Here is an 18,431-nt window from a genome sequence, read left to right on the forward strand (position 1 = left end):
CTAGTCTTCCGTGGTTTTATTTAGTATTTATTTTATTTAATATATATATAGGCCACCTTTCTGGGTCAAATCTCTCTTGGATCATATATAGACAATATAACTCAGTTTTTAAAGTACTCCTCTGTTATATGAAGTGTACCCACCATTTTTGTCAGCATCTTGTCAGGCCTGAAATTAACACCTGGCATGGTACAACAAATGCTGTGTGGGTAGGGTTGCCAGGTCTCTGTTTTTTGCCCAGAGACTCAGGGTTTTTTGGGTCCTCTCCAGGTCTCGGCATGACTCACCATACTCTCTGGACTCTTAGCTTTCATTTTTTAAAAAAAAAATAAGTTTCCAGGTGGTCTGGTTCAAAAGATACAAAGCAAAATGTCAGCCCCCACTCAACTTCTGTTAGTACCGGCTGCTCTAATCCCTGCCCTTTCAGGGTTTTAGCCAATAAGTGAAGTCAGGGTTGTGATTGACAATAGCAACAGCTAAACCTCATTTCAGGTTCTGAGAACAGTTTCCTCTTCCTGCTTGTCTCACATCAGGAATTCAGTAAATATGTAGCTTTCAACAGCCTAACTTTCTCTGTACAGGATTGGGACTTGTTTCTGAGTAAATAGGTGTAGGATTGCACTGCAACAGAAGATCACAGCAGAAACTTGGTAGGCATAAAAGTGTACATGCAGGGTTTTTTTAATTGCTTGCAAAATGGTATACTTTTTATCTTTCAAATAATTTTTGAACAGAAAGTTTAAAAAGTGTACATGCTGCAGTGTTACACTTTTCTAATTAAGGAGTCAACCAAGTTTAAATTTTACTGGACTGCTGAAGAGGGCAGTTTGTTTGTCTTATTCATAACCTATTTTGAAAAACTTCAAAATATGATTTTTTTTCTGGGAGTAAAGCTGCAATGCTAATTCCACATACCTGGGAGTTAACCCCATTGAATTCAGTAGGACTTAAGTTTGGGTAGACATGGTTAGGATTGTGCTAAAAATCGATGAGACTTTTGAGTAAACATAGAAAAGGATTGTGTTGTAAATCTTTCTCTCCCCCTCCGATACCCCCACTTTTTTAAAAGCAGTTAGGCAGGGCTTACTTAGGTGTCACTGTTTTTATTTGGCAGGAAACTAATAGTTATTTTTAAAAAATAATGTTCTGCAATGGCTAACTGGTTTTGACAATAAACTATTATATGGGGTGTATGTCTTTTACATCTCCAGTGTGTGTGTATATGGAATATTTCCAATAACCCTGTGAGGTAGGGTTGAAAACCCAGGCAGCTCATAACAAGAAATAAAGCCATTTAAAATCCAGCAACCATAAAACAAATATAAAACAGTTGCAAAACAGTTTAATGTGGCATGATTCTGAATTTTGGATTGGGCGAGTGAAATTCCTTATCATTGAATTGCAGTCATGTGCATGCTTTCCTGTCTGAGTAAGTCTCATTGAATACATTGGGGCTTGCTTCTGAGTAAACATGCATAGGATTGCAGTATAAATATCTTTACAGGTTGTGTAAATAATAAACATCTTTGACATTCACACTTATATAAATATTTATTCATACTATGTCTTGATATGTATCTGATTTCACACTAAGATTGTAAATTATTATTTACAAATGATTTTTTCCTCTACATTTTAAGTGTGCCCCTTTTCCTCGGGGTGGTCATGGTCCCCCTCTGTTGTTTTCACCCTGAGGGACAGATTAGACTAAGATATGGTGAGTAGCCCATGATCACCCAGAACACTTTGTAGCTTATTTCCATTTTAAAATTTAATTAAAATGATTTATATGTAGGCAAAGTTTATGAAGTAATGCAGATCCACCTAATACATTTAAAGCACATCCAATTCACATTTAAAACTCATGACTTTCCCTCAAGAATCATGGGAAGTGTAGTTTCCCCCTCACGGTTATAGTTCCCACCACCCTTAACAAACTCCAAGATTCTGTGGTGGGATTCATGTGCTTCAAATGTATGTTGAATGTACTTTAAATGCATGATGTCATTCTGCCCTAGTATGCTGTGCATTCATTAGTAAATGGAAAAGAATAATTTTTAAAGATATGTTTTTAAACAGGGCGGTAGCTCAGGTAGGGCATATGCTTTGCATGCAAATGTCCAAAATTAAATATCTCGGAAAGACTATTGCCTGGAATCCTGGAGAGCCAATGCTAGTCCATGTCATCGGTACAGTACCAAATGGCCTGACTTGGTACAAAACAGAAAAGAGACCCAAGGGCCGCAATAACTCCGTAATTTATTCATTTACTTTATTTACAACATTTATATACTGCTTTATTGTAAAAAACCTCAAAACGGTTTACAGTAGGAATTAAAACAATAAAATTATTGGCAAAAACAGTTAAAGACAGGTATTTAAAAACATTCAAAATAATAAAATCAACAATGAGTTGAAATCAGATAAAAAACAGCAGCTTCTACATGCCTAGGTAGGTTTGCCTAAACAAAAATGTTTTTAGCAGGTGCCAAAATAAGTACAATGAAGACGCCTGCCTAATATAAATAGGTAAGGAGTTCCAAAGCGTAGGTAGTGCCACATTAAAGAATCGATTTCTTACAAGAGCAGAGCAAGTACTATGTGGCACCCATAACATGGAAAGCACACCTTGAACTTGGCCTGGTAGCAAACGGGCAACCAGTGAAGATTTCGGAGCAGAGGTGTTATGTGGTGATAAAGTCTCACCATGTCAGCCATCGTGCTGTACTAACTGCAGCACCAGGGCCAGGTTGGGCTGCATGAGAATTTCTGTGACCTTGGCTAACTGGCTGCCAGGATTTCATAGAATCATAGACTAGTAGAGTTGGAAAGGGTCTATAAGGCCATCAAGTCCAACCCCCTGCTCAATGCAGGAATCCAAATCAAAGCATTCCTGACAGATGGCTGTCCAGCTGCCTCTTGAATGCCTCCAGTTCGGAGAGCCCACTACCTCTCTAGGTAATTGGTTCCATAGTCGTATGACTCTAACAGGAAGTTTTTCCTGATGTGCAGTCGAAATCTGGCTTCCTGCAACTTGAGCCCATTATTCCGTGTCCTGCACTCTGGGACAATCGAGAAGAGATCCCGGCCCTCCTCTATGTGACAGCCTTTCATGTACTTGAAGAGTGTTATCATATCTCCCCTCAGTCTGCTCTTCTCCAGGCTAAACATGCCCAGTTCTTTCAGTCTCTCCTCATAGGGCTTGGTTTCCAGTCCCCTGATCAACTTTGTTGCCCTCCTCTGAACCCATTCCAGTTTGTCTGCATCCTTCTTGAAGTGTGGAGACCAGAACTGGATGCAGTATTCAAGATGAGGCCTAACCAGTGCTGAATAGAGGGGAACTAGTACATCACACGATTTGGAAACTATACTCCTGTTAATGCAGCCTTTTTTAGTTTTGGTTAGGAACCCTGACTGGCTGTGGGATGCTGAATTTTCTATCTTACTCATAGGAATCTTATTGTGGTTGGTATGGTATTGCATTTAGGAAATCATCACTTTTTTTGTTTTTCTATTTGCATTTCAGTTACCTCTCACCTTACTCCCTTATATCCATAGAATCAATAGCAGTGGTTCCATGTGGTCAGCTCAGCCGCCTTAATCACACTGATGATGCACCTTGTTATTTGCATGATGGTTTGTTTCTTGCCCAATAGTGGTAAAAGAGAATTCACATACTGGGAAGTGTGGCTTCAATTGCTGTTTTTTCCCAATCTACTGCCTATGAAGGTAAACCAAACCATGTGCACTTTCTCTCTGTCAATTATTACTCACTGGGATTGGGTTGTCGGTCAAAGTGAGTTCATAGCAGCCCACAGTGTAGGCAGGAAAGAGTAGAGAATCTTCTTAATTCTTACTCATTTTTCAAATCTCTCTTTACAGTGAAGGGTCAAGTCTGTAAAGAAGTTTGGAGCAGCCATGTTAAAAGGCAGGCAGGGCATTCCAGGCAGGGTGTTGCCAACCCTCCTTTGATATGGATATCATTGCAGAGGATCCCTAGTCAAGCCTTACCAACAGCAGAATCCTAACCATATCTACTCAGAAATAAGTCCTGTTGAGTTCTATGGGGCTTAGTCCCTTAGTGTGTTTAGAATTGTTGCCTTCAGGGGCATCCATCTTTACTCCTGAGTACTCCCATCTAACATCTTCACAACATTAGGCTCCCTTCTTCCTACAATGGCTTTCTGGGTGACTGGCCTGGCCTGAAGGCACTTGAACCTTCTTGCCAGTAGGCTAGATTAAATGTTCCTTACCCAAGCCCTCTAAACAGGTGAGGAATTATCCCATTACTTCAGCTGTACCTAGAAACACCCTCATTTAGCTATCTTTATTTCTATCTTTATTTCCAATCAAATAATTTTTTTTAGTGATATGCTCCAAGCAACTGTGGTTGATGCTTAATGTATCATGCTTAATGACATCACTAGGGCCCACCCCCATGACATCACTAGGACCTGTCCCTGAAGTCTCAGGATTTGGGATACTTCTGACCTGGCAACCCTATATGTGGGGCCAAGGGCCACAGGAAGCCCATTAGGGCTGATACCATTACTCCTGTTAGTGGAGCTGCCACTTTGACACTGATCCATGTGAGGGAATTCTTGTTAGTGGTTCCTTATTTATGGAATGCCCTCCTCAGTAAGATGGGTCTATCTCATTCATTATTAACATTCAGGAGAAAATTTTAAGCATTCCTGTTTACCCAGGTGTTTGATATCTGAAATATACTGTTCCTGACAACCTTGAAAATCCTAGCTGTGAAGATATATGTCAGATTTTAAATGTTTTCTAGATTATTACTTTTTTTAAAAAAAAATGTTGTTTGCTGCCCTGGTCTCCTTTGGAAGGAAGGGTGGGATAGAAATTTTATTAATAACTCATTAACAAAACTCTGATGAGAAGCACTGAGTAAAGCAGCTACAAGATAGTATGCATTGGAATTAGGGTAGTCAGATGAAAAATATGACAGGGCTCTTGCACCTCTAACACTTGTGCAGAAGCTTGCATTAGAATCTACAGTAGCTGAAATCCTTTCTCCTACACAGCCGTGAAAGGTGCAGCAGCCCTGTCCTCTTCCTCACCTGGCTACCTGACCCAGAGGCATTTTGGGGATAAGAAAGATGGTGGCACCTTCAGCTGTTTTGCTTTGCAGTTCTTTGCTTTGTCAGAAAAAAATGGCATCACTCATTGTGTGATGAATGCCTAAGACTTTACCCATAAAGCAGTGCAAGCAAACCATATAGTACACAGTAGCATTTGTGTGGTCTTTATCAAATAAACAATAAAATGCCCAACACACATCTGTTGATAACAAACTTCCACAGGGACACAAGACTATCAAGTTCTTCGGTCAAGGGAACCTCTCTATGCCAGGTAGTCTTCACTGTTGCAGCCCCCATACATCACCCTAATACACATTAATCTTTCCCATAGGTGATGGTACTTCCAAGGCTGGTCCACAACCAGGGGTGTAGCCATCTGGGGTCTTGGGAGATCTTAGAACCCTTACTTTTGGGAGAGCAGGGTCCCAGTAGGGTCCCTATGTCTCCAGCATCCAATGAGCCAATAAGCATGAAAGGGGAGTGTATGGGCCACTGAGAAGAGTCTTCTAACATGCTTCTATGTGCTTTTCTGATTATTGGAGCCAATCAGAGTAAAAGGAAGTGAATCAGCAGTAGCTAACACTCTCCTCTTCCATGCTAATTGGCTCCTAGGGATGTTGTTGTGAGAGAAGACATTAACAAAGATCTCACACTCAACCCAGCAATAAAAAAGGGAGGAGGAGGTGTGGCTGTGACTATCATGAAGGATCCTGCACTTCTGAATTTGCCACTACACTACTGTCCACAACCAATAGATTTTCTATCCAATGGAATAAGAGCAATCTGTTCCATATGCAGACTATGAATTCTTTTACCTCTTCATATAACCCTAAGAACATAAGAAGAACCTGGTGGATCAAGCCAATGGCCCATCTGGTCCAGCATTGTGTACTTATAGTGGCCCACAAGGAGGACCTGACTACAACTGCATTCTGCCCTCCTGTGGTTTCCAGCAACTGGTATGTAGAAGCATGCTGACTCCAACCATGGAGTGAGAACAGAGCCATCATGGTAGTAGCCACTGATAGCCTTACCCTCCATTTATTTGTCTAATCTTCTTTTAAAGCCATCCAGGTTGGCAGCCATCACTGCCTCTTGTGGGAGCGAATTCCATAGTTTAACTATGTGCTATGTGAAGAAGTACTTTCGTCTGTCCTAAATCCTCTAACATTCCGCTTCACTGGATATCCCTGTTATGAGAGGAGAAAAACTTCTCTCTATTCACTTTCTTTACACTATGCAAATTTTTAAACCTCTGTCATGTCTCCTCTTACTCACCTTTCCTCTAAATTAAAAAGCCTTGAATGTTGTAACTTCTTCTCATAGGGGAGTTGGTCCACCCCCTTTACTATTTCAATTGCTCTTTTCTGAACTTTTTCCAACTCTGCAATATCCTTTTTGAGGTGAGGCAACCACAACTGTACACAGTATTCCACTTGCAGTTGCATCATAGATTTGTATAACAACATTACAATATTGGCAATTTTATTTTCCCATAGCTTGGCCTGTTAATAAGCTCAGGCAAATATAAAAAGCCTTTTTTCTGAGCCTCATAAAAGTTGAAATGGTTCAATCAGGGCCGCCGCCAGAGGGTGGCCAGGTTGGGCCCTGGCTGAGGGTCCTAAAGGGCCCCTCCTTAGGGTGTTCCTGTTATGTGATCCATGGAACATCTGGTCCTGCAACCTGACCCTGACCCGGATTGCGTAGAGGGAGCTCCCAAGCATCCCCCTAATACAGCCAGAACAAGCTTCAATAAGCCAGTCTGCATGCCCCACCTACCTCTCCCATCAGTATGAATGCCATGCACTCTGTGCGCGCATGCCTGCCATCACCCAGGCTGGCAGTAGAGGCTTCCCTAAGGGGCTGATTCACAAGACACAAGAGGTAGGTGGGGCATACAGGTGGGCTTATTAGCCTTGTGATTCCTGAATGGGGAGGTGTTGGGCTACGGTGTTGGGGCCCGGGTCATGCTGGTTCCCAAGGTCCCAGTCATGCCTGGCACTGGCCCAGTATTAATAAGCATGCATTAATAAGCATGTGTGTAGGGGCCCCAGTGCCTGTGTTTATTTGTATTTCCTGGAAAAATCAGGCATAATACGCTAAGGGTTATATTTTATTATAAACTACTTTGTTTTTTAAAAAGTTTAATATTCATTTTCTTGGATTCATATTATTACAGAGAACCCCCACTTCCACCCACCCTCTTGCAAAGTTGTATTCATAAAGCAATAAATGTCATTGTATTTATTTCTTTGGCAACCTCGATGGATCTATCATTTCATTAGATCTGAATCTGCAGATGTTTAGAAAGCTAAAACAAGAATCATATTTGGCAAATTAAACCATAAGCCATGTGCTAGGAAATAAGGTTGCTGAATAGTGTTTATAATGATAGCAATTTGTTTCAGGGTCTAGTGTTTCTGTCTTGGCAGAGTGTAGTTTTGAAAAACTAAATGTTATAAAGGGACAAGGAAACTTCTACTCTGAAATTTTATCTGCAACAAGGCTCATTTTTATTAATCTATCAAAATCCTAGCCTGATCTTCACAGTCCAGGCCCTACCCACTCTGTAGTCAGCTTCCTTTCTGGGTGGACAGGCACATTTTTAAGTGGGGCAGTTTTTGGAGGGGGGAGGCACATAGAGCCAAACAGTCTCCCCCTTCTTTAAATGGAAGCTGTCATCTGTCACACATTATAAAGACAATTTTCCACACACACACACACACACACAAACCACGGGGGGAGCCTAGCTCTAGGGGGAGTGGTGTACCCATTTGCCCCACTCTGGATACAGGGCTAGAACCTACCTGTTGCACATAGGCTAAATGTCCTGTCAACTAGACTCAGCTGCATTGTATTTCCTTTGTTTAGAACTTCCCAGAGGTCCTATGTTCAGCACCATCCTATGTATGTTTATTCAGAAGTGAGTTCCACCGTGTTCTCAATGTATGTATACATTCAGCTAGACATGTCTATTAAGAAGTGAACCCTACTGGGTTTCATTAAACTTATTCCAAGGTTAAAAGCGGCTTAGACAAATTTCCAAAGGATATAGTTATTAATGACAACTAGCCATATTGTTAATTCTACCTCCACCGTTGGAGGCATTATGCCTCTTAACACCAGTTGCTAGGAATCCCAGTTGGGCAGAGCGCTGTTGCCCTCAGATTCTACCTGGGTGGCCACTATGAGAACAGAATGTTGGACTAGATCCAGCAGGGCTCTCCTTTCTTATGCTCTTTTGAGTATAGGATTGCAGTCTTAAGGAGGTAATAAAAAGCTGGTGGTAGGCTGATCAACTGGTTCTGTGAACTCTGTGAACATATGTACCACCTAGTAAATTTTAAATTATACAGACACGAGAGTGGCTGTATACTATAGCCAGTGTGGGTTTTTCACATTCTGCAATGTTAAATTGAAAATACCCACATGCCATTCTGATGCTTCCCATAAGCTCATTTCAAAACAAAACCTTACAAAACGTACAGTTCTGAAATTAGAAACGCTTGCTTAACAACCCGCTCAATTTTCATGGCAATACACAAAACAGTCAGAGAGAATAGAGAGTTCAAAGTCTAAAAAGAGAGAAAAAAACCAGAGCCCTTTTGGACTTTTGGAGCCCTTTTGGAGCATCTGAAGATGCTCGGACACAGGTTAGAGCAGCAATAGCCGCCTACCAGGTGGCAATAAGGGCAACAAAGAAGGATTTCTTTGCTGCCTCTATTGCATCTGCAGAGTGCTGTCCCAGGAAGCTGTTCCAAGTGGTCCGAAGCCTGGTCGGTCCAGCTGCTCAGGAACCCTTGAAACACTCTAAGGCTTCCTGTGACAAATTGGCAAAGCACTTTGCTGATAAAGTCGAGCACCTGAGGAACTCGATTCCGTACACTGTGTATGCAGTGGAGGATCCAGAGTTGACCAATTGCAGTCTGGTTCAGTGGGATCGGTTCCAGCCTCTTCCTTCTGAGGATGTGGACAAGGTGCTTTCAATGGTAAAGCCTACCACCTGTCTGACTGATCCTTGCCCATCATGGTTTCTTATGAAATGTAGGGAGAAATTAGGCGAAGGGATCAGGGCGGTGGTAAATGCATCCTTGAAGGAGGGTGCATTGCCACCAGCCCTCAAGGAGGCAATTATAAAACCTATTTTAAAAAAGGCCTCCTTGGATCCCCAAGTCTTGAACAACTTTTGCCCCGTTTCAAATTTGCCATTTTTGGGGAAGATCATTGAGCGAGTGGTGGCTGGCCAGTTGTCAGCACACTTGGATGAAATGGATTATTTGGTTCCATACCAATCGGGTTTCAGGACTGGACATGGTACTGAAATAGCCTTGGTCGCTCTGGTGGATGATATGAGGAGGGCATTAGATAGGGGAGAATCCACCTTTCTTGTCCTCCTGGATCTCTTGGCGGCTTTTGATACCGTCGACCACGGTATCTTGTTAGATCGCCTGGAAGGATTGGGAATAGGAGGCACTGTTTTGCAGTGGTTCCGTTCCTTTCTCTCTGGCAGGCATCAACAGGTAGCATTGGGGGATGAGGTTTCAGACCCTTGGCCCCTCACATGTGGAGTGCCACAGGGCTCTATCCTCTCTCCCATGCTATTTAACATCTATGTAAAACCGCTGGGAGCTATCATCAGGAGTTTTGGGCTGCGATGTCACCAATATGCTGATGACACGCAGCTCTATCTCTCCTTTAAATCTTCACCAGAGATGGCTGTGGAGACCTTGTCCAAGTGCCTGGAATCTGTGAGTGGGTGGATGGGAAGGAACAGACTGAAGCTCAATCCTGATAAGACCGAGGTGCTACTTGTGGGTGACAGGGGGAGGTTGGGTGCTGTTGACCTACAGTTTAATGGGGTAAGTTTACCCCTGAAAGATCAGGTCCGCAGCCTCGGGGTGGTTCTTGATTCCAGGCTGTCCATGGAGGCTCAGATTTCGGCAGTCAGCTGGGCAGCTTGGTACCAATTACATCTCATACGGAGGCTGCAACCCTACCTCCCTATTCATCAGCTCCCACTGGTGGTACACGCCCTGGTCACCTCTCAATTAGACTACTGCAATGCGCTCTACGTGGGGTTACCCTTGAAAACGGTCCGGAAACTACAACTGGTGCAGAATGCGGTGGCGCGGTTGCTTACAAACAGCCACCGCCGTGATCACATCACGCCAGTATTATTTCACCTACATTGGCTTCCAGTTGTTTTCCTGGCCCAATTCAAGGTGTTGGTATTAACCTTTAAATCCCTATACGGTCTCGGCCCAGTTTACCTGAAGGAGCGCCTCCAGGACCACAAATTAAGCCGCCCAACCAGATCAGCCACACAGGGCCTTCTCTCAGTCCCACCAACGAAAACAGCTAGGTTGGTAGGGACTAGAGAGAGGGCATTTTCAGTGGTGGCCCCCACTCTCTGGAACTCCCTCCCATTCGATCTTCGCCATGCCCCTTCCCTGGATACATTCCGCCGGGCCTTAAAAACTTGGCTCTTTGGACAGGCCTTTAGGATTTCCGGGGAGGGCTAACTTTTTTGGGATACTTATTATCTATTGATTGCCCTAACTGATCTCATGCTGCTGTGATTAATGACTTCATTGTATTTTATCTGTATTGTATTGTATTTTACTGAATTTTAGTTTGTACGTCGCCTAGAGTGGCTTCGGCTAGATAGGTGACACAAAAATTAAATTTTATTATTATTATTATTATTTTTCTCTGAGAGTTCTCATAATCTGTTGAAATTCATTAAAAAATCAGCCACATTCACAGAGTACCTGTAATCCTAATACTGACCTTGCCCCATACTCTGACCTTCATCTTCTGCAGTTTAAAAGTTAAAAAATGTCTGGCTGATTTTTAATTAATTCAATAAAATTTGGCTGGCAGCCTATGATAATGCAGGGCATACTCAGTAAGAACCAACTGTTAGAATTCTAAACGCCAGACTCACAGCTGCTGGGCTTGCCTAATCAGGGGGCCACACCCACACCAAACTTTGATTTCATGTGAGACAGTCATGGCTTCTGTCAAAGAATCCTGGGAAGTGTAGTTTGTGAAGGGTGCTGAGAGGAGACTCCTGTTCCACTGAGAGAGCTCCAGCGGCCAGACTGGTTTAACAGTCAGCTACTCTGATTGAAGCTCTGTGAGGGGAACAGGGCGTCTCCTAGCAACTCTCAGCAGCTTTCACTAACTACACTTCCCAGGATTCTTTGACAGAAGCCATGACTGTCCAAAGTGAAATAAAGGCCTGGTGTGGATGGGTGGGAGGCTACATGTGCCTGCTGTAGAATAAAAAGGTGGGGGAAAGCCTGAAAAAGAATTATACTGTTCACAATGTTTTCCTTTTGGAAAGGAAAGGGGTTTTCCCTCTACCCAGTGCTCACCCACCCAATCTCCTCTCCCTCCCCTCCCTGCCCCTTCCCTGGGTCAGTGTTGGACTATGACCTGGGAGAACAGGGTTCAAATCCCCACACAGCCATGAAGCTGACTGGGTGACCTTGAGCCAGTCACTGCCTCTCAGCCTCAGAGGAAGGCAATGGTGAAACCACCTCTGAATACCGTTTACCATGAAAACCCTATTCAAAGGGTCGCCATAGCTGGGTATCGGCTTGAAGGCAGTCCATTTCCATTTTCAAACATGATTGCATAGAAATAAATCCCATTGAACTCAAAAAGTATGCAAATGATCAAACCCTCCCTCCCTTCTCCTCCCTCCTATCCCCTACCTCTTGCCCCTTCCCTCCCCTTCCTTTGCCCCTTCCTCCCCTTCCCCATCCCCTTCCAATCCCCTCCTTCACCTTCACCTTCACCTTCACCTTCCCCCTCCTCTTCCTCCTCCCCATGGTCAGTTTTACCTATGTTAGGCCTTATGGCACGGAAGTAAAAACCATTGAACTCTATAAGCATGAAAATAATCAAACCTGCCCTCCCCTCCCCTTTCCTTTGCCCCCCTCCAATGCACTCCTTCCCCCTTCCCCTCCTCCTCCCCCATGGTCAGTTTTTCCTATCCTAACCAAGATTGCATAGGAGTAAATCCCATTGAACTCAATAAGCATGCAAATGATCAATCCATTCTCAGCAAACTCACACAGGATCCCATTTCTTACCTCCTGGATTAAAAAGCAGGGAAATTCACTAATAGGCAAAAAAAACCCTTGCGGTTTAAGAACATACCTATAGCCCACAGCTATTTCTATCAAACTTTAAAAAGCAGGGAAATTGGGCAGCTGTAGTGAATGCACCAGGAGAGCAGGAGACCTGAACTCCTCTCTGAGATATTGTACTGCCCTATAAATTGGTCAAAATGCAAACACCATTTGGGTTGGTCTTTCACAGTCCAATCCACTTCCTGTGTAGCTTGGAAGAATTTGGTAACATGTGCCTCTGAGCATATGGTGAGTGGTGGCAACACCTGCAATGAGCCCAAATAATAGAAAGAAGACATGTGCTGTGCTGATCTGGTTTTAGTAGGGAGGAAGCAACATTATTAAGACAGTTGATGTAGTTCAGATGGTCACTTTGAATATGTCTGATTTCCTTTGCAATTTTAGTGAAGTTTCGTATAGGAAATCATTTTCTTTTTTTCTATTTATGTGAATATGTGAAGTACAGCAACACTTTGCAAAATGTACACTTAAAAAACTCTAAACATAATTGTGGAATAATGGCACCGACCTCTGCAGAATAGTCTCCAGTGGACCTCAGGAGTGTCTCAATTTGCACAAGATAAAACAGTGGGAGGTGAAATATATTCTAGCAAAATGCTAGGTGTGCTCTATGTTTTTAATTGACTGCGCCCACCTTGCCTTAAATGAAGTGGTATAAACATAGCAGGCTGAAAACATGCATCCTTTTTTTTCTAACAGCTAGAGTCATTGCTGAAGTAGCAACACATTGCAATCAGTTTAATTTTACATCAAACTGCAGATTCAGATTCTACTGTTAATGCACCGCAAATAGAAATAGAACATAACCTCCAATTTGAAACATGAAAAAATGCTGTCTTCACCATCATATGACATTGACCAATAAAAAGGCTTTGAAATTAATAAAAATAAATTTGACACAGATTTCTAGGATGAATAATGAGGGAAATAAAATTTTCTGGTTTAGATTCTCTGTAGAAACATTAGTAACACAGGAAAGAAGCAAAGTAAGAAGAACAACAAACATACAAAAATATAATTCTCTATCTTTGGAGATGGCAGGTGTTGCCACCGCTCACCATATGCTCAGAGGCAGATGTTACCAAATTCTTCCAAGCTACACAGGAAGTGGATTGGACTGTGAAAGACCAACCCAAATTGTGTTTGCATTTTGACCAATTTGTAGGGCAGTCCAATATCTCAGAGAGGAGTTCAGGTCTCCTGCTCCCCTGGTGCATTCACTATAGCTGCCCAATTTCCCTGCTTTTTAAAGTTTGGTAGAAATATCTATTGGCTATAGGTACATTCTTAAACTGCAAGGTTTTTGCCTATTAGTGAATATAAATTAAAAGGCAGACAGGATTTAGATATGTGAAACAAAATAACTAACTATAAGTATGTACCCCTCACTCAATTGTGACTTGATTATTCAGTATTAAAAATACTTGGTTACAACTGTCTCCACTGCAAAACACTGAGTTTCAGTTATCACTAGATGAATTTTTTTTGTCCATGGTGGTAAATCTTTAACATCTCAGCCCCACATGCAACATAAACTTGACAACACAGTTAATGAGTGTCGAAGGTACACGTATAAACTCGCCCGATGTCCTTTCGTGTTTCTTGCTAAACTTTAGGCTGCTTCTGGGATACATACTCTTGTAGGTGAACACATTTGGCCATAAATACATAAACACAATGAGGAACATTTAGGTTATTACAATTCTAAACAAACTTACTTAGGAGGAAAGGTTATAGCTCAGTGGTAGAGCATCTCTCTTGCATGCAAAAAGTGCCAGGGTCAATCCGTGGCATTCCCAAGCAAGGCTGGGAGAGATCCCTCTTTGAAACGTTGTAAAGCTACTGCCAGCCAGCATGGACAGTACTGAACTAGATGGACCAATAGTCTGACTTGGAATACAGCAGTTCTTATGTTCCTAAACTGAATGCATAGGATTTTTTTTTCTCTTGATAGCCATGCACAGGTGTTTTAAAAAAACAAAACCCAGCAATACCTCACTGAAAAACTTTCAATTTGACATAAATTATGATACGAATAAAAAAAGGTAAGCATCCACAACTGGGTTTTTTTTAAAAAATAACTGCTCCTTCCACCATTCATATTAATATAACACGAATACTTTATTTGCTGAAGAAGTGTTGTTTCGAGAACAAAGGGCAGACCCTGAGGGTAAAATAGACTGGATGTTTCTGAGGGTTAAGTGCATACAGTTCCCAAAGACTTTTCTCTGGAAATCAAACACAGAACTCTATTCTACAGATGCAGCATACTGCATATTCATCTATGAAACAATCAGAAAATGAGATCACAATGTGTAACACCGTAACAGCATATTTCACATGCAAAAAGCAGCACAATGAGCAAGAACACTCCAGTTTCACAAAGCAAACTGAAAACAGCATTCTCCTTCAATGCACCAAGGCAGCACAGACATTGTCATATTAACTAATTCTACCCTACGTGATATGACTTCACACGTCATTCAAAAGTAACAGACTGACCTTATTTTCTCTCTTGCCTCTGCAGTGTTATTTTTTAACAATTATTTTGAATTAGACATTGGAGAACCCAATCCAGTTGATAATAAATAAATATTTTAAAATTGTTATTATTATTTTTAAATCAGATTCTTTCCAGTTTGTTACTTTCAGCTGTCATAAAGGGAACCATATTTATTTCTATTTGCACTAGTATAGTTTTTGTATGTATTTTCTGACCTTTTTGGGGTGAACAGAATTATTAGCAGCAAGCATTTTACCATATGTTCTATTCACTGCAGAAATAGTTAGTTAATGAGGACTTTCCCCCCTACAATGCTGATTGCTCTCTTACAAAACAGTTTGGTTTGGATTTTCGGTTTTTCCTGCCAGCTGTAAATGTAGTGGTGGCAGATATATGCTTTAGCCTATCGCAGTCTTAACACAAAAAGGTTAAGAGGGAGACGTACACGAAATCAGCAGGTGTTCGGCAATGGATAGTGGGGGGCTGTGCTTTTTTTGTGATGGTACTCACCCATACAAAATACTGGCACTTCTTTTTTGGTTGCCCATGGATGCTGGCACCCACAGCACTTTTATCAAGGTATGAGTATGGGCACCTCATTTTTTACAAATATAAATAAAGAAATATTCTATGGTTCCATGAAATACTTGGCACCTTTTACTATATTTCCTTAACTGTGGGGAAGCTCCCATAGGGCTAGAATAATGTTTAGGGTGAAGGCCAATGGTATAGGTCTTTCCTATGACATCAGCACTCTCTCCCACAGGTTTGCCAATTCTGTGGGCAGAACAATTTGTTTAGTTCTCCAAATCTTATCCAAGCCATGAGTTAGTCATGGAAGAATGACTCCCAAGTGGTGAGACCAAAATTTAAAGGGCTCACTACTTTGCCTTAATATAAGAAGAATGCAATTCAAAAGGCCTTTGTAAGTCAAAGGTGAAATTTAAAATAGCTGGACTTTGAATGGATGTGGAGGGAGAACACTGGAGTATGGGATGAAAGGAACAGAGAAGAGGGAAACAATTTGACAGTCAGACTTGACCAGGGAGGGTTCAGAGGTAGACCCAGTTGACTAACTCTTTTAGCGTCAGGTGTCACACTCCCACCTGCTCTGCCTTTAGCAGAGGGAGATGTGTTTTCATCAGTCACACACTCCATAACAATGCTGCTATTAGGGACTTCTCTTTATCTCCCACCCCCACCCCCAACAGCCTTTGCTAACAAATGTCCAAGTATACAGTCAAGCGTCAACCCCCCTGTGCATCTCTCTGTCTCCAAAAGAGCACAGTTCGGGTTGATCCCCTGTAACCTGTTACAGTTACTCTCTAGGGTAAACTCCACGGACACCTTTGTTTATGTTTTGCCAACACTTGTACTCTTTGCAATAGCTGGCCAAGAATCAGGCATGTTTTAAACCAAATAGTTTTATTTAACAGAACATATGAATAAAGAAAATACTTTTAACTCAGATCTCAAGCATGCAGTTACAGATTGTTGTTCTTCAGTTCATATGGTACACTTACTAAGTTCCTTAACTACCCAAAGTGCAACCCTGCCTCACTACCCACTACTAAACACCCTTCCAATCCTACCCTTCTCAAGTCTGTGTCCTATCTGACTGTCAACTGTCATTTTCTCAAATATAAACCAACTATCCCCCATTCTCTCAGCCAATCACACACAGCATCCACCAACATTCCACTAGCACTTACCAGATATAACCTAATATTAGCCTCTATTGTAAATATCATGATATATACACACTGAAGCATCAAACAAGGCACTTGATAAATGCATCACTTTCTCCAGTTCCAAGCACCATAGGTGAACAGAGAGTGCCTCCTCTTTTTCCTCTTTGTGCCGTTCAGGACCCAAGAACAATCTTTCCAGTTTGCATGTTCTGGAATGGAGGGAAGAGGGAAGTGGAAGGCACACAAATAAAATGGCTACTGAAGCTCTTCAACTACCTGGAAACTCGTTGCAAGACCAAGCATTTGGCACTAGTGGTGACCGGTCTCATTCAGCATTTTGAATAGGCCGATGTATATGCTGTTTTTCAAGTAGGGTAAAGCAAAGCTTGCTCTTTTTCTCTATTTGTGGGTCAAGTTGACTGATAAACTTTAGAGCGAAGCCACGAAAGTAATTTATAGCCCAATCCTGTTTGTATGTTTACTCATAAGTGAGTCCCAATGTATTCAATGGGACTTCTTACCAAATAATAGGATTGTACCCTTGGTGGATTTTCTAACTGATTATGTATAACACAGATGGAGGCAACGTTACTTCTAAATCGAATGCTATGCCATTGCAAAATATACAATGTAGTAGTGGAAAAAAATAATGAAATAAAATCATTTCTGGGAGTTCTGACAGACTATTCTGAAATGATGGAGCACAATAATCAGGCCACTGCTAATGAATGACCTCATACATGGGTTAGGAAAAGTCCATTGAAACCCCAAACCACAATGCCAACATTGTTAAACCATCCAAATATGACACATACTGTGTTCAGTGTAGAAACAAACTTTAATGGGGGAAGAAAGCTAGATAATTGTGTTGTGATGGTGCCATTTTATAGACCACACAAATGTCACTACTATATGTCTGCTATAGAGAGGGATATGTCTCTTCTAGATACAGAAATAGATGCAAAGCTGAGGGAAATTGCAGAGTCTCCCCTGGCCAGGAGCCACAGAAGCTGCGTTCCTTCTGGATAGCAATTAAGATTTTTAATCATGCATTTGGAAACAGTGCAATAATTACAAAAAGTGAGATTCTTTGATGAGAAGACAGTCTTAAATGCTACTGAAGTTGCTAGCAATTGCAAAGTAAATTTAATAGGATTTGCTCACTACAGTACATGATGCCATTAGCTAAGGAGTGAGCAATGATTCTGGGGAACAGCAGAGCGTTTTGTATGCAGTTTGATAAAAATGTATAAGTACTGCCTCAATGCAAGAAAGCCATCCTCATAAAAAGAGAGAATCACCAGAAAAACCCAGCTTTCTCAACCTTACCTGCTTTTTGTCCTCTAAAGTAAAAATCAACATTGTTTATGAGAGACAGATAGGAAATAAAGTAACTGACAATGCTATAAGGAGGAGTCTCATAAAATTCACCTACTCTCCAGAAAAAAAACAAATGTTTCAGCATAGGCATTAATGGTGGGCTGCAGTAGCAGGAACTGATGACACAATCAGCCTGTGCTAACTGCTAGGCCTCTGCATGGGCACAGTGTGGTCATGCCAGTGGCTACGGTCAGATGTAATACTAAAGTTTAACAAAGTTTCAGCTTAGGAAAGCTGCGTGCAAAGGAAAAAATGTCCATTTGCAAATATAGTTTGAATCCAGCAAGCCCCACTTGCCGAGGAAAAATTGGGAAACTCCTGAATGTTCCTTTGCAACTATGCCTTTACCTCTCTCACACCTATATAGGAACATGTTCCTATGTACCTGCCCCATACTTGGTGTCAGATTTAATGCCAGATGTGGGGCAGGTGGATATGGCTTGGGAAACATGGCCTCATGGGCCAAACTAGGACCCCCCCCCATCAATATGGCAAATCATAATTCAGTGTTATGAGCCTTGGGCTTTTGCAGTCTTCCTTTCCATCTCATCCTCTGTCTTCCAGTTTTACTTAACCTCGGTTTGTCATTTCA

Source organism: Rhineura floridana, chromosome 5 (assembly GCF_030035675.1).
Source record: "Rhineura floridana isolate rRhiFlo1 chromosome 5, rRhiFlo1.hap2, whole genome shotgun sequence".
NCBI lineage: Eukaryota > Metazoa > Chordata > Lepidosauria > Squamata > Rhineuridae > Rhineura > Rhineura floridana.